Source organism: Felis catus, chromosome A1 (assembly GCF_018350175.1).
Source record: "Felis catus isolate Fca126 chromosome A1, F.catus_Fca126_mat1.0, whole genome shotgun sequence".
Taxonomy (NCBI): Eukaryota; Metazoa; Chordata; class Mammalia; order Carnivora; family Felidae; genus Felis; species Felis catus.
The window spans coordinates 94,839,732-94,867,584 of record NC_058368.1 but is presented as its reverse complement, the minus strand read 5'-3'; the positions used below and the strand labels follow the sequence as shown (position 1 = coordinate 94,867,584).

At 40.5% G+C, this 27,853-nt stretch overlaps 1 protein-coding gene across 2 annotated transcripts in view; it reads right to left on the bottom strand.

Moving 5' to 3' along the window:
- Positions 1-27,502, bottom strand: part of LOC123385454 — a 66,958-nt gene extending 39,456 nt beyond the window's left edge. The window contains exons 1-2 of one of the 2 annotated variants that reach the window (XR_006597987.1): positions 26,681-27,502; positions 26,397-26,585 (exon numbers count right to left, since the gene is read on the bottom strand). The gene's annotated coding sequence lies outside the window, so the exon portion shown is untranslated. Of the gene's footprint in view, positions 1-26,396 lie in introns of both variants that reach the window. The other variant, XR_006597986.1, reaches the window with a different exon arrangement.
- Positions 27,503-27,853: the final 351 nt, after the last annotated feature.

Genomic DNA, 27,853 nt, shown 5'->3' with positions numbered 1-27,853 from the left:
AGCCGATGCCACAGTGCCAAAAAATGTTAGAGATTAGAGAAAGGAGTCTCAAAGGTCCTGAGCTTATCATGCTCTAAACTCTGTTCTTTGGAACACTAGGTCACATTTAGATAGTTGGGGGTGGGGGGGGGAGGGAGGAAGAAAAAGAAACTATAAACTAAACAGTCACACAATATTCCTTACTACAGGATCGCTCTGACATGTTATATGGTAATATGAATTACATATCTCCATGAGGAAGATATGAAATGTTGCTTTAATATATTTTTCATTTTTTTAAACATTTATTTCTTTTTGACAGACAGAGAGAGACAGAGTGCAAGCACGGGAGAGGCAGAGAGAGAGGGAGACACAGAATCTGAAGCAGGCTCCAGGCTCTGAGCTGTCCAATGTGGGGCTCGAACCCATGAACCGGGAGATCATGGCCTGAACCGAAGTTGGATGCTTAGCTGACTGAACCACCCAGGAGCCCCAATATTTCTTAATTTGACCACAGGACTCTTCTCCTTCTGGAAGCCCTAATTTTTACAACAAAATTTGGGTAAGAGTGGGTATATTTGTATTTCTGTCTTCATTTTTATGGATGAGATGCTTTATAGCTCCACATGCTTTATTTGGTAACAATGCACACAGTGACTGTGGGGGGAACCGTACAGTAGGATGCAAAGGATTTCTTTATGTTTAAAATGTTGTAAGGCATTAAAGATTTGAATTTTTCTAAACGCCCTTTAAGCTGACTTAAAAAAAATACATGCCAATCATAGAAAATTTATAAAATATATGTGATCCAGAAGATATGGAAAATCTTATCAAGAAGAGAGCGCACAATTCCAGGATACTGAGTTATCCAGAAATAATCCTCTTAACGTGTTGTGTATTTGTTCTTGTGTTTGTACGTAATACGATGTGAGCATGTGAATGTGTACACATAGGTTTTTAGCAAAATTAGGGTTATAATAGTTATGACACTTTGCATCGTTTTAACACATTATTTTTAAGGGCTATTCCTTCATTTGTATGGCTGAACTCAATTTATTGAACTCTTTCCATGTCAGCAAATACCTATCTCTAATCTTTCACTGTTCTAAGTAACACCATGATGACCATCTTGTATATAAATCTTTGTTTTTACTTCTGCTTAATTTTCTCAAGATATATACCCCAAACTGTAATTGCTACATTAAAAACTTAAAAAAAAAATCTGCTCATGTCACCACACTGCTTTAGAGAAAGATACATGATACTTATTGCATAGACCTCATTTCACGTTAGCACATGAAGGATGCTCTCATCTATTTTAACAGCTGCCTGGCATTCACTGTATAAAATGACCTACAATTTTTTTAAGTTATTTATTTTGACAGGTGGGGAGAGGCAGAGAAAGGCGGGGGAGAGAGAGAATCCCAAGCATGCTCCATGCTGTCAGTGCAAGAGCCAACGTGGGGCTCAATCCCACAAACTGTGAGATCATGGCCTGTGCCGAAAATCAAGAGTCTGATGCTTAATGGACTGAGCCCTCCAGGCATCCTTGTATTACAAATTTTTAAACCAATTGTCTATTGATGGACATTTGTGTGATTACCAAAGAGAAGAAAAAAGAAAAGAAAAGAAAAGAAAAGAAAAGAAAAGAAAAGAAAAGAAAAGAAAAGAAAAAAGAAAACCATTTCACATGTGTACAGAAATATGCAGACCATGTTCTTAAAAGCAGAACACTCTGCGAGTGTTCTGCAAGATGAACAAATATTTCTAACACATTTTAACTTGACAAACGAACGATGTCTTGCAATACAAGTAGTACATGATGCCGAATGTCACGTGATCACAACTGAGCCAATGGTTCTTCTCTCTCTCACTGGGGGATTGTGGGTGATGGTCTCCCACGCTCAGATGCTCAGTCTCAGGCTGCGGTGTTTGGCAAATATCAGTGATTTTTCAGAACGTTAGAAGGTGCCCACAACTAGCACAAGTGTATTTTTTGTCACTTCAAAGCAGTATGGACAGTCCTTTGCTTTTCCACCCAAGAGCAAGCTTAGGAATGCTTTGCTTCATTCTAGGTCATTGGACAGGTTCCTTGTTAAAGTTGTATGAAAAAAAAAAAAAAAAGATTCCATTGAGCCAATAGATAGCAGTGATTCCGTTAGTGATCATGAAAAGTCAGTCTCCACAATAACCCCCCTCTTTCTTGTCTCCCTCACACCAGCCACGAAGGTTTTCAAAGGTAAGTGTAGGTCTTTATATTTTATATTTTCTTTATTATTTTGTATTATGTTACAGTATTGTAATCATTTTTATATGAATATTCTTGGGTTGTGGAACGAATCATCTCAGTTTCCATTATTTCTTATGGGGAAATTCACTTTGGTATAGTAGTGCTTTGGATTACAAGCATGTTTCCGGAATGAATTATGCTGACAAACCAAGGTTTTACTGTATTAACAAAATTCCACATGGATATTGTGCTGCTTTATATTCAAAACAATAATAGTATGAAAGGGCTTGTTTTCCCTGTTTAAGTGCAGCCCTTGGTAAGAACAGAATGCTCTGGCATTCTGTGTTGGTAAATTATTAACAACTGGACTTCCAGCAAGAAAAAAACTTAGGTTTAGCTCTCTCCTTCTTCTCCTCTGTTTATTTGTTCATTCATTCATTCATTCATTCATCTTAAAGTAGGCTCCATGCCCATTTGGGGCTCCAATACAACACTGAGATCAAGAGTCGCCAGCACTTTTCACAGAGCTAGAACAAACAATCCTAAAATTTGTATGGAAGCACAAAAGACCCTGAATAGCCAAAGCAATCCTGAAAAAGAAAAGCAAAGCTAGAGGTATCAAGATTCTGGATTTCAAGCTATATTACAAAGCTGTAGTCATCAAGAAAGTATGGTAGTGACACAAAAACAGACACATAGATCAATGCAACAGAAGAGGAAACCCAGAAATGGACCCACAACTATATGGTCAACTCATCTTCAACAAAGCAGGAGAGAATATCCAATGGAATAAAGACAGTCTCTTCAGCAAGTGGAGCTGGGACAGCGACATGAAGAATGAACCTGGACCACTTTCTTACCCCAGGCACAAAACTAAACTCAAAATGGAGGAAAGACCTCAATGCGAGACTGGAAACCATCACACCCCTAGAGGAAAAAACAGGCATCAACCTCTTTGACCTTGGCTGCAGCAACTTCTTACTAGACATGTTGCCGGAGGCCAGGGAAACAAAAGCAAACATGACCTACTGGGGCTTCATCAAGATAAAAAGCTTCTGTACGGCAAAGGAAACAATCAACAAAACTAAAAGTCTACGGAATGAGAGAAGGTATTTGCAAAACACGTATCTGATAAAGGGTTAGCATCCAAAACTATAAAAAACTAATCAACTCAACACCCCAAAAACAAATAGTCCAGTTAAGAAATGGGCAGAAGACATAATAGACATTTCTCCAAAGAAGACATACAGAAGGCTAACAGGCACAGGAAAAGATACTCAACATCACTCATCATCAGGGAAATACAAATCAAAACCACAATGCAGGGCACCTGGGTGGCTCAGTCAGTTAAGCGTCAGACTCTTGATTTTGGCTCACGTCATGATCTCACCATCATGGGATGGAGTCCTGGGTCCGGCTCCATGTGGACAGCCCAGAGCCTACTTGGGATTCTCTCTCTCCCTTTCTCTCTGGCTTTCCCCAGTTCATGCACCCTCTCTCTCAAAATAAAAACAATAAACAAAAACAAAAACAAAAACCCACAATGGGACTGTCAACCTGTCAGAATGGCTAAAATTAACACAGGAAACAAGAAGTTGGTGAGGATGTGGAAAAAGGGGAACCATTTTACACTCTTGGTAGGAATGCAAACTGGTGTAGCCACTCTGGAAAACAGTATGGAGGTTCCTCAAAAAGTTAAAAATAGAACTACCCCAAGGGGCACCTCAGTGGCTCAGTCGGTTAACTGTCTGACCTCAGCTCAGGTCATGATCTCGCAGTTTGTGGGTTTGAGCCCCGCGTCGGGCTCTGGGATGACAGCTTGGAGCCTGGAGCCTGCTTCAGATTCTGTGTCTCTCTGTCTCTCTGCCCTTCCCCTGTTTATGCTCTGTCTCCCTCAAAAATAAACATTTAAAAAAAATAGAACTACCCTAAGACCCAAAAATTGCACTACTAAGTATTTGCCCAAAGGATACAAAAACACAAGTTCGAATAGCCACATGTACCCCAATGTTTATAGCAGAATTACCAATAATGGCCAAACTGTGGAGAGAGCCCAAACATCCATCAACTGATGAATGGGTAAATTAGATGTGGTATGTGTGTGTGTGTGTGTGTGTGTGTATAATTAGAAATAATATATTAATGATATTATTACATGTAATAAATATAAATATATTTATAAGTAATATGACATATAAAATAATATAAATAATATAATAATTATAAAATATATACAATTGAATGTTACGCAGCTATCAAAAAGAATGAAATCTTGCCATTCACAATGATGTAGATGGGGCTACAGTGTATTATGCTAAGCAAAATCGGTCAGAGAAAGGCAAATATCATATTATTTCACTCATATGTGGAATTTAAGAAACAAAACAGACTGATGAACATAGGCAAAGGGAAAAAAATTGGGAGGCAAACTATAAGAGATGGTTAAATGTTGAGAACAAACTGAGGGTTGATGGAGGGAGGAGGTGGGGTATGGGCTACATGGCTGATGGGTACTAAGAAAGGCACTTGGGACGAGCACTGGGTGCTATATGTAAGTGATGAATCACTCAATTCTACTCCTAAAATCAATATTACACTGTATGTTAACTAACTAGAGCTGAAATAAAAATTTGAAAAAAAAAATTGTCACATGCTCTATCAACTGAGCCAGCCAGGTGCCCCTCTTCTTGCACTTTAAAGATGTCATTTTTACATGTTCTTGAGAAGGTTGCTGTCACATTTAGCTTTACTTCTCTAGATGTATTATTTTTATGCTTAAAAAGTTTTTTTAACATTTATTTATTTTTGAGAGACAGAGACAGCGCACGAGTGGAGGAGGGGCAGAGAGAGAGACAACAGAATCCGAAGCAGGCTCCAGGCTCTGAGCTGTCAGCACAAAGCTCAATGCAGGGCTCAAACTTACGTACCGTGAGATCATGACCTGAGCCAAAGTCGGACACTTAACTGAGCCACCCAGGTGCCCCTATTTTTATGCTTCCTAACCTTCATTTATTCCTTTTTAATGTTCTTTCTTTGTGTAGATTCAAGTTTCTGACCAAACCATTTTCCTTCTCTCTGAAGAACTTATTTTAACGTTTCTTGCAAGGGAGATGCACTGCCAACAAATTCCCTTAATTTTTGGTTGTCTGAGAAAGTCTTTCCTTTTCTCTTTTGAAGATACTTTCACGGCACACAGAATTCTAAATTGGTGTGGTGATTTTATTTTTGTCTTTCTCTCTCAACACTTCAAATATTTCTCTCCACTCTCTTGCTTGTGTGGCTTCTAAGGGTAAGGTGGGTGCAACTGTTATCTTTGTTCCTTTTTAGGTAAGCTTTCCCCGCCTTCAAGAATTTTTCTTACTTTTTGAAAATTCTGTAGGTTTAATATGATATGTGTAGCTATAGTTTTTCCTTTTTATGTTTTTTTTTTTTAATTTTTGCATTTATCTTGCTCTGTGTTTCTGAGTTTTGGATCTGTGGCTTGGTGTCTGACACTGATCTGGAGAAAATTCTCAATCATTATTGCTGTAATGCAGTAATGCAGCAATATCCAACAATGCTGTTGGATATTGTTGGATATTCCGTTCCATTTAAAAAAAAAGTTTTTTTTAATGTTTATTTATTTTTGAGAGAGAGAGAGACAGAATGTGAGTGGGGGAGGGGCAGAGTGGAGGAGACACAGAATCCCAAGCCAGCTCCAGGCTCTGAGCTGTCAGCACAGAGCCCAATGTAGGGCTCAAACCCATGAACTGCATGATCATGACCCAAGCCGAAGTTGGACTAACCAACTGAGCCACCCAGGCGTCCTTCTGTTCCATTTTTTACAGGCTTTTTTTTTTTATCCTGGTTTTTCATTCTTAACATTTTTATTCTCTCATCTTCAAGCTCAGAGATTATCTGTTCAGCTGTATCCAGTCTATTAATGCCTACTACTAGGCATTCTTCATTTTCATTGCTGTGAATTAAAAAGTTTTTTTAAAATTACATTTATTTATTTTTGATAGAGAGAGAGCACAAGTGGGGGATGGGCAAAGAGAGAGGGAGACACAGAATCCGAAGCAGGCTCCAGGCTCCGAGCCATCAGCGCAGAGCCTGACGCGGGGCTCAAATTCACGGACTGTGAGATCATGACCTGAGCTGCAGTCAGAGGCTCAACTGAGTGAGCCACTCAGGTGCCTCTCCATTACTGTGAGTTTTAATTCCAGCATTTCTTTTTGCTTCTTAGAATTTCTACCTCGCTGCTTATATTACCCATCTATTCTTGCATGTTGTCTATTTTTTCTGTTAGAGCCCTTAATGTATTCATCATAGTTATTTTTTGGAGGGGGTGAGGGGAAGAGGCAGAGGATGAGGGAGAGAGAGAACCTCAAGCAGAGTTCCACACCCAGTGCAGAGCCTGATGTGGGGCTCGATCCCATGATTGTGAGAGCGTGACCTAAGCTGAGATCAAGAGTTGTACACTTAACCAACTGAGCCACCCTGGTGCCCCAATCACAGTTGCTTTAAATTTCCAACCCGATAATTCCAACATCTCAGCCATGTCTCAGTCTGATTCCACCTCTTGCTTTGTCTCTTCAAACTATGTTTTGCCTTTATAAGCCTTGTAACTTTTCGGTGAAAGTCTCATGTGCTATATTGGGTAAAAGAAACTGTGGTAAATAGGTCTTTAGTTATGTGGTGGTAGGGAATGAGGAAAGGGGAAGCATTCTGTTCTACAATCAGGTCTCAGTCTTTTAGTGAGCCTGTGCCTCTGACAGTGAACTTCACAAGAGTTTCTCAATGTTTTTCCCTCTTGGGTGGGACAGGATGGCTAGAGGGGACTGGAGTTGGGTACTTCCCTTCCCCCAACTTGTTTAGGCTCTAGGAAAACCCCATTAGATGAAGCTCTGATAAAATAGTTTTTTCTCAAGTGTAGGCCTGGTTAAGAACAGAATGTCCCGGCACATTTCAAAAATGTGTCCCTCCCCTCCTCATTCCACGTAAGCTTGAGGGATTTTTTCCTCCAATATTCACCATGAGAACCTGGTAGGGCTCCTGGTGGTGAAACAGCTGAAGTGCGAAGGCTCCTCTCTGACTAGTCCCTCTGGAGTTTTGAACTCTCCAACTCATCCACACTGAGCCTTCGGCAATTCATCATTTACAGTTCAGGTATTCTACCTGGTAATGGTTCCCACAGAGCTTTGTGCGCATGGGTTTCTGCTCCAGTACACTGTGATTCTCTGAACCTGTCTTTCTCTCTGATGTGGGGGGCAGGTGTTTGCCCTGTGACCTCACTTCTCTGACAGATCTAAGAAGAGTTGTTGATTTTTCAGTTAGTTCAGCTTTTTACTTATTAGGACTCAGTGACAGCTTCCAAAAGCCTTACATACCAAACCAGAAGGCTGGGTGTCTTTTAAGACACACCCTTTATTACTGGCTTTCAGCAATTTGATTATGATGTGCTTTGGTATGTTTTTGTTATGTTTTTTCTGTTTCAGGCTCATTGAGTTTCTTGGATCTATGGGTTTCACGTTTTGCCGAATTTGAAAAAACATTGGTCACTTCTTCAAATTTTTTTTCTGCTTCCTGCCACTTCCTCTCCTTCTGGGACTGCAATTACACATACGTTTGACTGTTTAATATTGCCGCGCAGCTTGTGGACACTCTGTTCACTTTTTTTTCAAAATTTTTTCTCTGTTTCACTTTGGATACATTTTTCTGTCTTTGGATTTACATTCTAAAACTCCAAGTATGCTGATCTTCCCTTTTGCAGTGTCTAATCTGCTCTAAAACCTACTCAGCATGTTTTTCATTTCAGATATTGTATTTTTCATTGTCTGAAGTTGCATTTAATTCTTTATTTCTTCCACTTCCCTTCTTATTATGTCCATGTTTTTCTTTAATTACTTGAATAAACAGAACGTATTTATCATAGCCATTTAACATCCCACTAATTCAATTATCTCTATTATTTTGAGTTCATCTTTATTGATGATTTTTCTCCCAATGTGGATTGCCTTGTTTCTTTATATGTAATTTTTTTTGAGTTTATTTATTTGAGAGACAGGTGTGCATACATGAGTGGAGGAGGGGCAGAGAGAGAGCAAGAGAATCCCAAACAGGCTTGGTGCTGTCAGTGTAGAGCCCAACATGGGGCTCAGTCTCATAAACCATGGGATCATGAACCAAGCTGAAATCAAGAGTCAGACGCTGAACCAACTGAGTCACCCAGGCGCCCCTACATGTATAGTAATTTTTAGTGGTTGCCCAGACATTGTCAGTTTAACACCAGTGAATGCTGAGTTTTGTTGCATTCCTTTAAATAGAGTTCAACATTTTCCGGCAGGCAGTTACTTTCATATTAAATTTGACCCCCTTGAAGTATTTTTTAAAAACTCTTTATAAAAGGGCCTAGAGGAGCCCTTATTCCCCACTTCTAAGACTTGCCCTTCTGATGTCTCTACTGAATGTTCTTCAACTCAACAGTGCCTCTTTGCTCTGGCTGGACATTAGGCAAACAATTCCCAGTCCTGTGTGAACCCTGGTAATTGTTTATTTTATAGTTTTCCTGTAATTATACTACATTGGAAGTTGCTCTTGTCCAACTTTGTGGGATGTTTTCCACTTTGGTACTCATTATGTTCATGTTTCCCTTTAATTCCTTGAACAAACAGAGTATGCTCAGACTGGTAACCAACCAAAGACTCAAAAGATGCCTATGCATGCTTCTATAGCAATTAATCCTTCATGGACAGAAGTAGAAACAGCTGTGTCTATGTTTCTTGGGGATGGAGGGAGATGCAGGAATCTTGTACCGTGTTCTTGCTCTCAACTTCACATTTTTTCAAAGACTAAAGGGACCAAAAGTTGTTTCTGATAAATGTTGTCCAAAATATTTATGTCTTAAAGATTTAGACTTTATTATTAAAAAACAACCTGTTTTCAACCATATCTAAATTGCCTGATAGCCAACAGCAGCTCTCTGGCCCTTGCTCTACATAAAGCAGGGAATACCTGGTGAAGGGTATTAGTACTTGACTACCATAAACGATCCCGCTTTTAAAGTTATGTAAAATCTATTGCACGCTCTATGCTTTGATGACTACAGCTTTGACTTTAACCTCTATAATGTAGTTGTGTCAGTTCCCACCACCCCTTGACACTGAATGAAACAACAATGCCCATTCCTTCTCCTTGCCTCCTATCACTCCAAACAGAAACGCTCACAGGGGATATATTATTACAAAGATGTTTGACAGTATCTCCAAATGTTTCCTGGGTTATCCAACCCTTCTTATGTCAACAACCCAACACCCTGCTCTTTTCTGACCTGTGAACTGCTCTGGCTGGAACATATCAGGATTTTGGAAAGACAATCCACTGCCAGAGAGATCTCAGCAGCAATTCTTAAAGCCATTCTGTCCAATAAATGGCATAGGGCTGAATTCTGATAGCATACCCAGTCCTGATTTCTTTTCTGCTGAAGAGAGAAAAATTGGGGAAATCGTATTTTCTGAGATGAAATAGTGTAAAGGAAATAGATTATACATAATCACTTTAAATGTTGGTATCAGCAGAGCTGGAAAAAATCCCCTGGCTAAATCCCATGGTGAAAATCCCCTAATTTTGAGGGGATTAAATCAACTGAATAATTTTGGATGGGCAGATAATGGAAGTAACCATTCTGAAAGTTAAACTTCTCCAGGGAAGCAAACTTAATTTTTAAGTCTCTGGCAATAATTGCAAGTAGAATTTGGTATTTTTTAAGCTATGCAATGGGGACTGTTTCTTATGATACAATTTACATTTCTATAATCTTTGCATGCCAGGAGTGTTAACATTTTATTCAAATCCAAATTCAGAGTTTAACTATTACTGGCTAGAGATCATTAGATAGTAATCTCCCCATTTGCCTTATCAAAAAAGGACCCAGGCATGATTGGATCTGGTTGATATAATAATCCCTATAAAAGATTTTTTTTTCCATTTTCAACACAGTGGCAAAGCTTTGAGAATGGCATTAATGTATTTAGCAGAGGAGAGTGGACCATGGGGTCAGTTTCAAGCTATGAGAAGCACAAGCCTTTCTCATTTCTTTGGCTTACAACTTTCTGCCTGGTTTGGCATTAATTGGAGAGATATAAAGTTGGCAGAAGATACAGGCAGGAAGGAGAAACAAAAGACATCTCATTGAGCACATTACTAAAGCTCGTCCCTTAGCAACTGCTAGCGAGGCTCTCAAACATGCAGAAAAAGCTGTGACGAGACACTGGGAGCTCCTCCGGGGCAGAGATTTGTGCTTCATTTTACCCCTGGGTTTACAGTGTCTAGTGCACTGCTGGACAGAGCAGGGGCTCAGCACATGTGATGTATCATCAGTTGTGGAACCCTGGGGAGCCCCCCTCTCTGAGAAGAAATATGCCTCTCCCCCTTTCCTTGCTGAAATGGTGGTCAAGAGAAGCAAAATGGACCCAGATGGAGCTCCCCTTTTCAAAGACAAATCTTCCCAGATGGACTCATCCTTTACCATTATGGCCAAAATGTGAAGTCTTATTGTTTTTACCTGTCCTCGTGTCTTGGTTGTGAATTAGGGTATTTCCAGCAGAGGAATAGCCTGTGTTAATGTAGGGCATGAGACTGGATGGTATGTTTTTGAAACTGTTCTCTCTTTCTCTGTGTTTTGTTTCTCGTTTTGGCTGTGGAGAGTGAGTACAGAGGTCAGAGTGAATCATATTCCTTTGTTCGTGGCATATTATCATAACTGGTCTGTTTAGGTTTCTCTTGTTTTATTTATACATCTATCACTTTTTCCCGTAGACTGGCTTCTGGCTTATGACATACTAAGGCTCCCACTGATAACAGATAAACCCCGTAACAAAAAGCCACACCATTTTTCTTTCTAGAAGTCATTTGTATAGAGATATCTGAGGGGATAGCAGAGACCAACATTCTGGAGACAAAATGAAGAGAAGTGAACTGATCCTCTGTAGCCACTTTATCTCCTCAGGCATTTGTTGATTTTGGCCAAAAAGCAGAATGAGAAAAATCAGAATTTTTTAGCCATCTCACAGGGCTAGAAACCTGCATGACCTCACTACACTTCCAGTTTTTTCCCTGAAAACACCTGCCAAATTCTGAAGCTACACCGACTGTGAGCTTTAAAAAGCTAAGTAGAAAATCTGTGAAAAGCAGAATGGACTTTGGGGTAGTCTCACAGTGATGAGAAGACAAAGGCTAGAGTTGCAGAGTTGTTACCAAGATGGGTGTACCCAGTGGCCACATCAGGACAGACTTGGACGACTGTACCCTAGAGCAGGGATGAACCAGAGGTAGACTGAGACTTGACAAAAATTGCAGCTAAGCATTTTCTTAGCTGAGTCTCTGACTAAGTCATCACTCCCCACTCTGTAAGCCTCATAAAGGCAATGGAGGATCAACTCTAGTGAAAGAAAACATAATTTGAAGCCTCTAAAAAGTTTAAAAATCCACAATGTCCAGTGGACAACAAAATAAAACTAAAGTTAAGGAGGAAAGAAACTAATAATCAAGAGATAAAACACTTAGTAAAAGCAGACTGAGAAATGAACCAGAGAGGAAAAGTTTGCAGACAAGGTCTTGAAAATAAGTAAGATTCACAGAAAAATAAAACAGAAAAACGGATAGAACTTCTGAATGGAAAAAGTGAATCATTGCAACAGAGAACTTGTATCTATATTTTAAAAGAATCAGGGGCGCCTGGGTGGCTCAGTCGGTTAAGCGGCCGACTTCGGCTCAGGTCATGATCTCACGGTCCGCGAGTTCAAGCCCCGCGTCAGGCTCTGTGCTGACAGCTCAGAGCCTGGAGCCTGTTTCAGATTCTGTGTCTCCCTCTCTCTGACCCTCCCCCGTTCATGCTCTGTCTCTCTCTGTCTCAAAAATAAAATAAACATTAAAAAAAAAAATTTAAAAAGAATCAATACAACAGTGAGCACTGGGTGTTATACGTAAGTGATGAATCACTAAATTCTACTAAAACCAAGAGAACACTATATGTTAACTAACTAGAATTTAAAAACCTGAAACAATAAATAAATAAATAAACAAAGATAAAAAGAGTCAACCTGACATCCTAAACCTGCAAAATATGATTGAGGTTCTGCTTCTGGTTTAGAAGGAGTGTACTCCTAAAAAAAAAAAAAAAACCTATGCTCCTTCAAATAACAGCTATAACCCCTAGAAAAAAAATACAAAATGGGGAAAAAATTACCTTAAGACTCTGGAGATTGAAAAACACAGGCTGGGGCGCCTGGGTGGCTCAGTTGGTTAAGTGGCCGACTTCGGCTCAGGTCATGATCTCGAGGTCCGTGAGTTCGAGCCCCGTGTCGGGCTCTGTGCTGACAGCTCAGAGCCTGGAGCCTGTTTCAGATTCTGTGTCTCCCTCTCTCTCTGCCCCTCCCCTGTTCATGCTCTGTCTCTCCCTTTCTCAAAAATAAATAAAACGTTAAAAAAATAATAAAAGAAAAACACAGGCTAATTATGGAAGGGAGCTGAAATTTAGAAAAGTGATAGGCACAGAATGAATGTCTTGTTTTTGACACTTTACCCTGAAGGGAGCCACAGATGTGGTGGCAACAATGCCAGGTCACTAATGCTTTGGTAGGAAAATCCACCAGCTTATTGTCTGTCAGAGGCAGAGAAAGAAGCCTGGGACAAGCATAGCCATCAAAGAAGAAAAAGAAGGCATGTTAGAAAGGAGAAAGCCAGAGAGAATCCCATTGTAATTCTGTGTGTTAATTTAGCCCAAGCCTTTGACTGATTAATGCCTCATACACGCTGGGGAGAGCTGGAAGGAGCCCGTAGCTAAAACTTAGAGAACTATATTCAGAAGGAAGCCACCACCCACCACAGGCCTAACAGTACGCAGCTTGATTATGAATTAGTATGATCCTATATGTTTCACCTCTTAAAGTCAGAATGGGCTCAGAATCATGCCTCAAGTGGGGCTTTTGGGATTATCACAGGATCTGATCATTAGCAGGAGCCCATTGGGACTGTTTTATGGCTTTAGCTGCCACTATTTGTGGAAAGAGGGCTTAGGAATAGTTTTAGTCATTAATTCATCCCTCATTTCTCAACCCCCTACTGTGTTCACCACCATCTGGCTTTCTGTATTTATGAACAAGCCAATCTCTTACCCCAGCGGTACATAAATGTGAAGCAGATATCTGGGCTCCTCGAAAGAAATATTTGCATTTCAGTTCCCAGACTGTGGGAGGGAGCTATCCCACTGAATCCTGGGACACGCATCATGATTTGGGTCCTGCCAGATCTCCAGTAGTAAGCACAGTGTCTGAACCAGGTAAATGCTTGCTTTAATAAATGCTTGTGGAGTGGACCTAAAATTTATTTGCGATTTTTGAAGAAAAATTCAGTGATGTCACCCCAATTCTCCAAGGACATATTTTTTCCCGCTACCTGTCACCTATAAAGGATAAAACCTCTAAATCCTGTCTAGGAGTCCTTCAGGCTGTCTATCTATCTATCTAGACAGTGGCTATGTGGCTACCAGGACCTTCATATACTTCACACATATAAAGTAGGAACACCAATTGTTTTTGATCCTTGTGTAGATTCTTGTGGAATCAGCACTGACTGCGTTCCTGGGCTCAGGCCACATTTACTTTCCAACAAATGGACAATAATATGTACTGATCAAGAAGTTCTGCCTACTGGGAAGATATTCCTGCCTTTCCATCTTTCAAGGCACCTTGAGCAGGACCAGGATACTGCCGCTGACCTTTCCAGTGTTTCCAGCTGCCTACATTTCAGGCACAACCATCTGTAATTACACCTGAATTTAAAATTCTCCCCCTCAGGTAGTTGGTCTCATAAACATCACTTCTACCCCATAATGGAATGCTTCTTAGCTGGCTCATCATTACAGACAGGGAGAGAAGATAGCATTCATGCTGGGGTGGTTTGGATCATATGGTCGCTTAGCGCCCCATGTCCAACATTCACCAGAGCCAAGTAAAGAGCCGAGAGCAACGTCTAAAAGGAGAGCAGTTGCCTGTCAAAGGCTTTTTTGCTCCAGAGTCTTACTGGCCTTGCCGACTTTATATGACATTCAAGTTGCTACAGATACCAAAAGCTCTTGGAATCTGCTGGGTCACTAGCACTGGTTTCTAGACTCACTGGAGTGCCCTTTCTTTCCTTAGGACCTACTCGAACCTTGCAGCTTTTTAAACATCACATGGTTGGTGTGCCTGGGTGGCTCAGTCGGTTGAGCATCTGGCTTTGGCTCAGGTCATGATCTCATAATGCGTGAGTTCCAGCTCTGCTTCAGATCTTCTGTCTCCCTCTCTCTCTGCCCCTGCTCCGCCTGCACTTGTTCTCTCCTGCTCGCTCTCTCGCTCGCTCTCTCAAAAATAAACAAAACACTAAGAAAACACTAAGTGAATAAAAATCCCCTGGCGAGTGAAGGCTAGATTATTCATTCAGCAGAAAAAAACATGTGCTCAGGGGAGACAGAGGGACAGACAGACAAAGAGAGGGATACTGATGGATTCACCTTTAATGAGCTTATTGCGATTTTTGAAATATGAAAATCTAGAAACTTTTAATTTTAGCAAACTAATTCTGTCTTTCATAAAGTGGAATTTTATTTTGGATTACTTAGTAGGCTAGCAAAACATTTTCACTTACTAGATCATCGAAAGATCTTAATCAGGTTATTGCTAAATGGGCAAAGCTGCCACTCCAACAAGAAAAATTCTGCCTGTAGAATCCAAATGAGCCCACCAAGCATGATGTGCTCTCTTCAACGTAACAGGACCTAAGGTTCATCAATTTGTTTGGTAGGTACCTGACCACTAACCAGATCCCTATGTATTTCACTGAGGTGTAAACTCCCAATATTTTCACGGATATAGCTCTTTCCCACTGACACAAACATCTTTCCAATTTTTCAGGCTGCAAGCAGTCTAGTTAAGGGTTCAAAACTCCTCTATGATCTACTCCAATGTGCTGAGCAAGTATTTTCTGTGCATAAGATCACATGAGAAAAAGTTTAGGAGGCACTGAGGTAAGTAACGTATGTTAACAGTCATGTGTGGTCAAAAGAGTTCTTAACATTTCCCTGGGGGCTATATTGAATTTTGCTCTAGCATGCTCTTCCCAGAGAACACTACCTTTTTCTTTAAAAAAATTTTTTTTAAGTTTATTTATTTATTTGAGAGAGTGAGAGAGAGACACAGAGAGAGGGAGCAGGGGAAGGGAAGAGAGAGAAGGAGAGAGAGAATCCCAGGGAGGCTCCATGCCGCCAGTACAGAGCTCAATCTCACAAACCATGAGATCATGACCTGGGCTGAAACCAAGAATCAGATGCTTCACCAACTAAACCACCCAGGCACCCCCAAAACTACCTATTTCTGAAAACATACCCTGATTCTTGTTAGAAGTTTCTAGAAAATGCTTTATAATAGCTTACCTAATTGCTAGGAAAAGTCTAAGCTTTGTGCCTATTTGTCCACCACTGGCGTTGCCACTCCCCTGGGCATAGTCATCAGGTCTGAAGCACAGGAAAGATTCATCAGGCTTTAGAAAGCTTGCCCCAGTAACTTAAAGCTTTGAATGATGAAGAATGACACTTAAGTAGAAAGGAAATCTTAATTTGCTTCCTAAAACGTCTAATCATGCAGCCTGTGTTTTGGACCCAAAGTGTCTTGCCATTTGACCCTGAGAGGCAAGAGGGCAGGGAGAGTGATTTTATCTAGAACAGTGCCTAGAGCCACAACATTTATGGAATGCTTGATCCAGTTATGAGCAGACTTTTGGCCTTTTTGTCCTGGGATGCACTCCCTGGGTCTCTAAGGAGGTGGCTCAGTTTCCAGTTACCTCACCAGCACTGACACAGAAAAAAATTTTATTATTATTTCTATTTTCTATTTTCTCATGCAAAGAATTACAGTGTATGTGTGGGTGTGTGGGGGGCGGGGATGGGGTGGGGGTAAGAGCACAGTGAGAGTCACAGCTAAAGCAAAACAGCCACGTAAGTGGCTGCATATGTTCCTGTTCAAAATGTGACTTCCTGAGGTTGGGAGAACATAGTCACAAGGGCCTTCCCACCCCTCTGTGTGATTCCTACAATACAGGTAGGGCCTGGTAACCTCATGAAGGTCATAGAAAGTAGACACTGAAGTCCCATTTCTTCCTCCTGGCTTCCCTCACTGGAGGGGGCTGGGAAGGTGTTAGGATAAACACTTTCTCTTAACTTGGTACCTTTTTAAGCCCCAGACACTGTCACTTGGTTACAAGGTGGTGGTTCTTTTATGTATTGGTCCTCCTCAACAGCAGGACCTGGTCAGCCCTGGTTACTTTTTCTTGCAGAGAACAAGCCCCAGAATCCTTTTGGCATTCAGATGAGAGCTAATAATCTTTAGAACTATTAGGCTGCACCTACCTCAGTTTTCCCTGCTAGGTTATGGGAGCCCCTGGCTTCTATAGAGTGGAATAAACCTCTGTGAGGCCATGAGTACAGCTACCTAAACCCCTTCTGTCAAAAGTCAGTGAGACACATCTCCCCGGGCTAAGCGCTCAGGTGAAGCGTATGCTTTACTGCTTTTTGCCTAAAATAGAAAATTCCAGAAGGCCTTTCATCCTAAAATCCCTCTGCGTAGACATTAGGGTTACTCATTTCAATGTAATTTATTAAAATTTCAGTGTTTTTAGCTTCAGATATAGAAAGCAGAAGTCCTGCACTAGGGTAGACAAGTGAGGCACTGACCTCAGTAACAAAATTTAAGGGGAAGCTGCGATCAAGATATATAATATTTAATGCAATATTCAAAAATTCAAAAGTAATACAGTGTTTTCACAATGAAGAAAATATCAAAATTTTAAATAAAGATAAGATCAGCAATAGTGTCATTCTGAGCTCTACTGAAACCTGAGGCAAATAAAATATTCGGCAATGTTTCGTTCATCACAGACACGTGATGAACCCTCACACTGTACAAGAGATAAAGTAATGATCAGTGACAGACTCAACTATGACACGGATGTTGGAACTATCACACAGGACACTAAAAACAGTTATGATTAACAATATTAAATGCTATAATGAAAAAGGTAAACAATATACAAAGTCAGATAGGTTATTTCAACAGAGAAATGTAAACCATAAGAAAGAATAAATGGAAACGCAGGAAATAAAAAACACAGTAAAGAGATAAAGAATGCCTCTAATAGGCTCATCAGTACAAATAACACAGACGATGGAGAAAAAAAAAATCAGTGAACTTGAAGAAGAGTCAGTAGAATTTATGTAAATTGAAAGCAAAAAGGAACGAGATTAGAAAAAAAAAGAATTAGAAAACACATCAAAGAGATGTGGAACACTATCAAATGGCCTGACATGTGCAAAATTAGAATCCCTAGGAAAGTAGAGAATGGACTCAAATGAATACTTGAAGAAACAATGGCAGGAAAATTTCCAAAATTAATGACAGACACCAAACCCAGATCCAAGAAACTCAGAGAACACCAAGAAGGATTAAAACAAAAACAACCCAAAAAACCTAGGTAAACATATCATAGCAAACTGCTGAGAACCAAAGACAAAAAGAAAACCTTGAAGGCAGTCAGAAAAAAAAAAAAAAGACACATTATCAATAAGAGAACAAGTATAAAAATTAGAGTCAATGTCTTATCAGTAGCCATCTAAGCAAGAAGACAAGGAAGAGAGATCTTAAATGGGCTGAAAGAAAAACACTGTCAACCTAGAATGCTATATGAAGTGGAAATATCCTTTTACATGGAGGAGAAATAAAGATTCTCTCAGACAAAACAAAAACTGGGGAACTGAGGGAATTCACTGCCTTCTACAAAAAAATGTTCCATCAAGTTCTTCAGGCAGAATAAAGATGACAGAGGTCAGAAATTTACTTTTATACAAAAAAAATGAAGAGAAAATGAAATATTTGACCTTGCTTAATTTTAAACTGTTCTACAAGACAACTGACAATTTAGAGCAAAATAGGAACAATGTATTATGTACTTATATCTTATCTAGAAGTAAAACATATAACAACAATAGCACATGATGAATGGGAGGCATTGCTGGTATGTTAGAAGGTTCTTAAACCACACATAAATTACTATAAGATGATTTGACTGTAGATTCAGATTACTTTAAAAATGTATATTGTAGAGGTGCCTGGGTGGTTCAGTTGGGTAAGCATCTGACTTGATTTTGGCTCAAGTTATGATCTCATGGTTTGTGAGTTCAAGCCCTTTGTCAGGGTCTGCACTGACAGTGCAGAGTGTGCTTGGGATTCTCTCCCTGTTTCTCTCTTGGCTCCTCCTCTACTCATGAACATTCTCTCTCTCTCTCTCTCTCTCTCTCTCTCTCTCTCTCTCTCTCTCAAAAATAAACAAACATGAAAAAAGTATATATTGTAGGACGCCTGGGTGGCTCAGTAGGTTAAGTGTCAGACTTTGGCTCAGGTCATGATCTCATGGCTGGTGGGTTCAAGCCCTGTATCAGACTCTGTGCTGACAGCTCAGAGCCTGGAGCCAGCTTCAGATTGTGTCTCTGTCTCTCTCAGCCTTTCTACCATTCATTCTAAGTCTCTCTATCTCTTTCAAAAATAAATAAACATGAAAAAAAATTTTAATGTGTACTGTAAACCCAAGGAAAACCATTAAAATTCTACATAAACAAGTCAACAGAGCAGATAAAATGGAATAAAAAAAAACACACAGTTAAATACAAAGAAGAAGAAGTTAAATACAGAAGAAAAAGAAATAAAGAACAAATTATTTTAATCCAACAACATCAGTGATCACAATAAATGTGAGTCCTCTAAAAACATTAGCTAAAGGACAGACAATGTCAGATGTGGGGGTGGGTGGAAAAGCATACCCAAACTTATGACCTCAATAAGAAACCCACTTTAAATATAAAGATACAGATACATTAACAGTAAACAATGGAGAAAGACATATGATAAACATTAAACAACAAAAAAGCTGGATTATATTAGCTATTTCAATTTCAGATGAAGTAGACTTTGCAACAAGGAATGAAATCGGGGATAAAGAGGAGGTCTACATAATGATAAAGGGGTCAATTCTTCAAGATGACACAACAATCCTAAATGTGTACGTGCTTAACCTCAGAGTTTTCAAAACAAATAAGGTAAAAACTGATAGACCTGAGGGAAGAAATATGCAAATCCACAATTGTAGTTGGAGACTTCAACACTCCTCCCTTGGTAACTGAGAGAACAAGTATGCAGAAATCATAAGAGTATTTGATCTAAACAACTATCAACCAACTTGTCCTATATGACATTTATAGGACATTTATAGGACATTCCATCCAGTAATGAAAAATGCACATTCTTCTCAAATGCAGAATATTCTCCAAGATCGCCAATCTTGGAGACTGGCCACAAGTTTTGTGGCCTATCAGATTTTTATATACTTATACAAGACTAGAAAACATCCAAAGTATATTTGTGGCCCATGCCAGAATTCAGCTAAAAAATAATAACAAAAAAATCGGGGGGGAAGCCCCAAATGTATGAAAAATTAAACATTACACTCCTGAATAATTCAGAGGTGAAAAAGGAATTCCTAAGGAAAACGTGAAAAATTTAAATTGAATGAAAATCAAAACAAAATGTGTCAAATTTGTGAGACACAGTTAATGCAGTGCTTACAGAGAAATATATAGTATTATATGCTTATGTATTATGAAACAGCATCTACAAGGACTAACCTAACCTTTCATCTTAAGGAGCAAGAGAAAGACAAATAGATTATATCTGAAGAGGTAGAGAAAAGAAAAATACTAATAAATATTAGTGTAGAAATCAATGAGATTGAAAACAGAAAAATAATAGAGAAAATATATTAATTAAAAGCGGGGTTTTTAAAAAGATCTATAAAGTTGATAAGCTTTCATCTTCAGATGAAATGATATGATATATGAATATGATATCATCTTCAGATGATATCATATTCATATCAAGAAAAAGACGAGATGACATAAATTACCAGTGTTAGAAATAAAAGCTGAATATCCACTGCAGACCCTACAGATATTGAACACCTGCCAAGGAATTCTTACGAATAACATTATGGCCATCAATTCAACAGTTTGGAGGAAATGGACAAGTCCTTTGAAGAAAGAAATGAGCAAAGTTGACTTAAAGACAATTCAAAAACATAAAGTAACTAAGTGTGTCATTAAATCGTTTGCCACAAATGAAACTCACATGGCTTTATGGTCAAGTCTAACAACACTAAAAAAAATTGATAATCCAGCACAATATATAGTGATAAATTTGGATTGAGTCCCAGGAATGTAAGTGTGGTTGAATATTCAAAAATCAGTCTGTGTCATCCATCATATTAATAGAATAAGGGAACACAAAAACATTTTCCTCTTGTCAAAATTCAACACTCCATCATGATAAAAAGTCCCCTCAATCTAAGAACTTTCTCAGTCTCATGGATGACATACACCAAAAACTTAAAAAAGACTTGTGATGGGGATTAAGGAGGGCACTTGTGATGAGCCCTGGATGATGTATGCAAGTGCTTAATCACTATACTGTACACCTGAAACTAATACAATACTGTATGTTAACTAACTAGAATTACAACAACAACAACAAAAAGCCTTGCTTTCCTTCTAAGATAGGGAACACAGCAATATTATTTGTTCTCATCACTTCGATTTAATACTATCCCAAGGGGCCCTCTTAGTGCAATGAGAAAAAAATTGCATAGATGTAAGAAAGGAAGAAGTAAAATCATCATTTTCCTCAGACTGCATGATCCCAGGGGGAAAAAATCCAAAGGGACCCTCAAAAAGCTACCAGAATTAAGAAATGAGTTTATCAAGTTCACAGGAAACAAGATTAAAATACAAATGTCAGTTGTATTTTTAGATACTAGCAGTGAACAATTAGAAGGTAAAATATAAAAAATGCCATTTTACATAGCGTTAAAAACGGAAACCCCACGAGATAAATGTACTAAAAAACAAGTATAAGACTTGTGCACTGAAAATGACAAAACATTGTTGAGAGAAATTAAATAATTAAACAACTGGAAATTCACTGTTAAGATATGAATTCTTTCCAAATTGATCTATAGGTTAAATGCAGTCTCAGTCAAAATTACATAGGCTTTTTTGTTTTTCCTTTCCAGCTGAGAAGTTAATTCTAAAATTTAGAAAGAAATACAAAGGATCTAGAATATCCTAATCAATCTTGAAAAATTATAATGAAGTTTACTTCATGATCACTATATAGCTAAAGTTATTAAATAGTGTAGGTTCAGTGTAAGGATATGGGACCATGTAAGGAGTCCAAAATAGACCCTCATAACCAATGGTCAAATGATACTGACAAAGGTACCAAGATGACTCAGGAAAAGATGCTCTTTTCAATGACAATGCCAGCTAACTGGTTATCTATTTAGAAAAAAAAAAAAATGGACCTTGGCCTTTACCTCACACCCTTTATCAAAATTACTTTACTTCTTTAAAACATTTTTAAATTTATTTCCGAGAGACAGAGTGTGAGCAGGGAGGGGCAGAGAAAGAGGGAGGGAGACACAGACTGGGAAGCAGGCTCCAGGCTCTGAACTGTCAGCACAGAGCCCGACATGGGCCTCGAACCCATGAACTAGGAGATCACGACCTGAGCCGAAGTCGGACACCTAACCAAGTGAGCCACCTAGGTGCTCCATAAATTACTTTAAAATGAATCATAGTTTGGGGCACCTAGGTGGCTCAGTCGTTTGAGCGACTGACTTTGGCTCAGGTCATGATCTCACAGTTTGTGGGTTAGAGCCCCATATCAGGCTGTGTGCTGGCAGCTTGGAGCCCAGAGCCTGCTTGGGATTCTGTGTCTCCCTCTCTCTCTGCCCCTCCCCCACTCATGCTCTGTCTCTCTCTGTCTCAGAAATAAACATTAAAAAAACTTTTCTTGAAAAAATAAAAAAATAAAAAAATAAAATGAATTATAGTTTTAGTTTTTATGTTTAAAAGCAAATACAGGAAAAAAAATGTGTGTGAATGTGAGGAAGGAAAAGATTTCTTAGGACACGGAAAGCATGAACCACAACAGAAAAGAATTGCTAAGAGTAGACTTTTTCAAAATTAAACACTCGGCTTTTACAAGGCAAGCCACTGACAAGGAAAAATATATACAGTAAATATAACTGATAGTGGAGTTATTTCCAGAAAATATAAAGAACTGTTATAAATCAACATTAAGAAGACAATCAGCATGATAAAAAAAAAAAAAGCAATATATGTGAAAGGAAAGTTCTCAAGATATATGGATGGCCAAGAAGCACAGAGAAATTGCTCAGTAGCATTAGGCATCATGGAAATGCAAATTAAAACTACTACCCCCATCTAGAAAAGCTAAAATTGGAAAGACTGACAATACCAAGTGTCGGACGAAGTGAATCAGTAAGAGCCTTCATAGATGAATGGTGGGAACATAACGTGCTACAACTACTTTGGAAAACAGTTTGGCAACTTCTTAGGAGTTAAATATTTTCCATACAACTCATTACTTCCCAGGCATTTCCATAAGAAAAATCAAAACGAAAGACAGACACAAATGTTCAGATCGGCTTAACTCATAATAGACCCCAAACTGGAAATAATCCAAGGACCCATCAACTGACAAACAGATAAACGTTTTGCGGCCTAAGCATTCGATGGCATATTCTTCAGCTATAAAAAGGAACAAATGCTGCATATAAATACGTCTTAAAAATATGGTGAACAAATGAAGCCATAGTATACACACTGTATAGTTCCCATTGACATAAGATTCTAGGATAGGCAAAACCAATCTACAAAGACAGGAAATAAATCAGTGGTTGCCTGGGGCCACAGCTGGAAGATACTGAGTGCAAAGGAATACATGAGATCTCTTAGGAGGTGAAAATGTTCTGTATCTTAACTGTGATGGTGATTACGTGATTCCATCTATATGTGTGTCAAAACTTAGTGAAATGTATAAATAAAAACGAGTATACTTTTTTGTATGTAAACTGAATCTCAACATATGTAAGCAAAAATAAAAAATAAATTCTAGGTTTTGGTGTCTGTCTTTGTTATTTTTTAAAGTTTATTTATTTTGACAGAATGACAGAGAGAGTGGTGGTGGCAGTGGTGGGGGTGGGGGGGTGGGCAGAGAGAGGGAAAGAGAAAATCCCCAGCAGGCTCTGCACTGTCAGCACAGAGCCCGACTCGGGGCTCAAACTCACGAACGGTGAGATGATGACCTGAGCTGAGATCGAGTTGGATGCTTCACCGATGGAGCCACCCAGGCGCCCCAGTTTTTTTTTATTTTGTTTTGTTTTTTAGTTTGCAGACAGACAGCTGGGGCTTGTGCATCTGGGTGATGCATGGTAATGGAACAAGGTCTGCCAACGCCTTGGGACTGCTTTCCTTCAAACACAGTGACATCCCAGCTCTAGGAGTCCACTATTCTGAATGTCTCTGTTTACAGCACCCTATGCCAGGTGCCAGGAGAGGGTGACGAGGTGGTAGCTAACCAGCTAGAGCTGCTGTACTCCCAGAGTCTAGCACAGTGCCTCTTGGATGGATGAGTAAGACATGGGTAAAAGAAGCATATTTCCAGAGGAAACCTCAGATCCTAGAATGGTACCATGCAAAGACTGAGAGAGGGGGCTGGGGGAGGGAGCCACGCAGTGGCTTCAAAGAAAGCCATCAGGCCAGGAAGTGCCTCAGTACTGGCTCTTAGAGCAAGCCCAGGCCAGGGAGTCCACAGCCTAAGCATTTCCAAATCCTAGCAGCATCCTTCTTCATTGACTTCACTGGGCCAGGTCAACAGAGCCATCCTCACTGGAGCAGATTTCCCAGTGAGAGATTTTATGTCCGTGCACCTGCAACCGTCAAATAAGGTGCATCTCCAGTCAGGGCCAGCCTGCAAAGTGCAGCTCTCGTTTTACCGGAACCCCTTGTGGAGCATCTGGCCTCTCCCAGGCCACTCCCAGGCAGGCTTATTTTCTCTGCACCCAGTGCCTCTTGCTTCCCGCCATAGAAGCGTATGCACATCCCAAATCAATTAATCAGCATGGGCTTCTTCCCAATGACAGCCAACAAAGACATTCTAAACATGGCTTGACTTCGCGCACACAGCTCTTGCTACATCCACACTCCCCCTTGGCTCATATTGTGACCCATCTGTTGATGAGAAATTAACGACACACAGTGTGTCACATATGCCCATACGTTTATTGTAGGATTCAAGCTAGAAGTCATGCTTTTGGGAAAGCTGCAGAGAAGTGTGTGGAACAGGCTGTGTTGGCTCTCTTCCATTAAGTAAGATGGGCCTCGGCTCCCTGGGAAACATCTGATCGGAAATAGCAAAATGTCCTGCTAAGTAAACCAACATGATAAAGGAAAATCATGAGCACGATGAAGCCACAGACATTAGAGACGAGTGATAGAGGGGAGTTATGTGAGGGTGTGGGGTCACCAGTGATGCTTTGAGGAGGGTAGGGCAGGGAGGACTGTGCTTTGCCCCACAAGCCTGGGATGCTGGGAGTTAACAAGTACTCAATTACCTTAATGATCATCAAACCCAAAGTTCAACATATATTTAAAATAAATTTTTGTTCAAGGTATATTCATTTTTCAGAAACAGAGACAGAGCATGAAGGGGGGAGGGGCAGAGAAAGAGGGAGACACAGAATCCGAAGCAGGCTCCAGGCTCTGAGCTGTCAGCACAGAGCCCAACGCGGGGCTGGAACTCACAGACTGTGAGATCATGACCTGGTCTGAAGTCGGACACTTAACTGACTGAGCCACCCAGGTGCCCCAAAACTCAACATATTTGACAGACTTCTAACTGCTTTCCCAAAGGTAATAGCATTGGCAGAGGAATTTCTTGGATTCCCCGAAAGACTCTTTTGAACTACTAGGTAAGGGATAACTATGTTTTGGGGTATTTTCCCCCACTTTCGGAGATGGCAGTTTCGATCACCACCTCTTTCTGCCCAACTTGAAGAAGCAATACAATGTAATTAACGGTAACAATTTGGACTGAGGATCATGAGACTAGCTTTCTTGTTTTTATTTTTATTAAAAAAAAATTTAACATTTATTTTTTGTTGAGAGGCAAAGAGAGACAGAGCACAAGCAGGGGAGGGGCAGGGAGAGAGGGAGACACAGAATCCGAAGCAGGCTCCAGGCTCTGAGCTGTTAGCACAGAGCTCGACGTGGGGCTTGAACCCACGAACCGCGAGATCATGACCTGAGCCAAAGTTGGATGCTTAACTGACTGAGCCACCCAGGCACCCCATGAGACTAGCTTTCTATTCCTGGTGCTGCCCATTAGAGACCAAATGACCTTAGATAAGTCACTTATTTTCTCTGAACCTCACAAGAGGTTAGACCACACTTGGAATTTCCCTAGCTCCTTCTGAATCTTTCCATGTTGTATCCAGAATGTTCCTTTAGCTTGTCTTCTAGTAACAACAATTTACTTGGCCTCCCAGTGGAAGGCCAATGCTGTTGCTCCCACCTGGCATTTGATCAACTTCACTAGTGCAAGAAGACCTAACAGTTGTAAATATTTAGGCACCCAACATGAAAGAACCCAAATATATAAAACCATAACAAACATAAAGGAACTCATCGAAATAATACAATAATAGTAGGGGACTTTAACTCTCCACTCACAGCAATGGACAGATCATCTAAACAAAAAATAAACAACGATCAACTTTACTGATCAAATGAATGAAAAATCACATACATAAATGAATTCCTGACTCCTTCCTGCACACTGGCTTTCTCTGTGGGCTGCTATCGCTTCAATCAAACAGGAGTGTAAAAATTAATTTAAATTATGCTCTGTTACTCAGTCCTTATTCAGGACCTTCTATGTACCAGGCATCAAAGTAGGAAATGCTTGCACTGGTCAAAGATATACGAAGAGATCCCTGCCCGTAAGAAACTCCACGTCCTTTGCTTTGTCTGCGACTCCACACCAACAGTTAGGACATCAGTCAGGGTCCAATCAGGAGACAGACACTATACAACTATTTAAATAAGGGAAGCTTAACATAAAGAATTATTACCTAATGGCAAAATAGTAACTATAAAAGAGAGCTTTATAGGGTACCATAGGGCTGAGAGAGAGTACCCAAAGTCCCGTACCTGGTTGAAGAAGGTAGAGTTGAAGTCTGTCGGATGGAAGAGAAGTGTGTGGGATGGGCCAGGCCAGAGCTGGTCCACAGTTCCTGGGAGAGCAGGAAGCAACCTTCTGAGAGGTAGGTAAGCCACAGCCAGTGACCAGATGTTTCGAGGAGGCATGGCGCACCTGGTGTCCATGTCGTGAGGGCAGACCTGAGGGGGAAGGGGCGTATGAGCAGAGGGAGCCATGGCTCGCGTGAGCGGGCATGTGGAGAGGCTGAAGGTCACAATTTGGGCAGAGGACCTACCGCATGCAGTGTCTGTGTTGAAAGAACCGTGGGGAAGTGTGAGGGCAGCACTGCAGGGTCACTAGGGGACTGAGTACCCTGGGCCTCTGGCTGGGGCAGAGCGCCACCAGATGTCTTCACGTTCACAGGCGTGACTGATGGGGCCGCTGGCAGAACCCACAGGAGAAGCCTCTTCCTCCTGCTCTGTTCCTCCAGCGGCCTCCACCAAGAAAGCTTAACCTGTGATCACTGTAAAGAAGACCTTAAAGGGATTCCAACCATTATTTTCGGAGCAGCTATTGAAGAGGACATTCAGAGCTGAGAGGCAGAAGCTGCTATCAAAAGGGCCCTACGCTGGGGGGTGGGGGTCAGACCTTCTGAGTGCACCTGAAACTTGGGTGTCTTGGCTTTATTCATCTGTGCCACGGAGAAATACCTGTTTAATTTACTAACCAAGAATACTGTGAGGCTCCAATAAGCAGCGTGAAAGGCCTCTGTAGAGCGTAAAGTGGTACACATTTCCGGCGGGTCCCTGCCATGTTAGCTGTGCTCAGTGTTACATTTGCTGCCCCAACAAGCTGGGTGATGTGCCACCTGGTGTTAAGGCCTCGGTGATGAGACCCTGAGACCCTGTCTTATGTATTTTGAATTGCTGGCAGCTAGCGCTCTAGGCACAAAGCAGGTGGTTAATTGGTCTTTGTTACCAGAACTATATGTTTCACGTATTTATTGAGAATCTCTTTTAAGGATTTTGTTTTAATGTTTATTCATTTATTCTTGAGAGAGAAAGGTAGAGAGCAAGCAGGGGAGGGGTAGAGAGAGAGAGAGAGAGAGAGAGAGAGAGAGAGAGAGAGAATCCCAAGCAGGCTCCACACTGTCAGCAGGGAGCCTGATGCAGGGCTCAAACCCATGAACTGTGAGGAAACCAAGAGTCAGACGCTTAAGTGACTGAGTCACCCAGGCGCCCCAGAGTCTCATTAACTGAGGTGCGGAAGCTGCAGGCCATGCTTTATCTGACCCATGAAGGGGTCGGCTCCTTGCAAGTGAATCTCTCTCATGCTTCCCCACATTTCTTCCTACCACCAGAAAGCTGCTGGAGGCATTGCTGAGGAGAGCCTCTTAGCCTCCTGACCAGCCTCTTCCTGGGGACCTGGGGTGATGCCTTCATTGTAGATCCTGATACTCAAGCAAAAC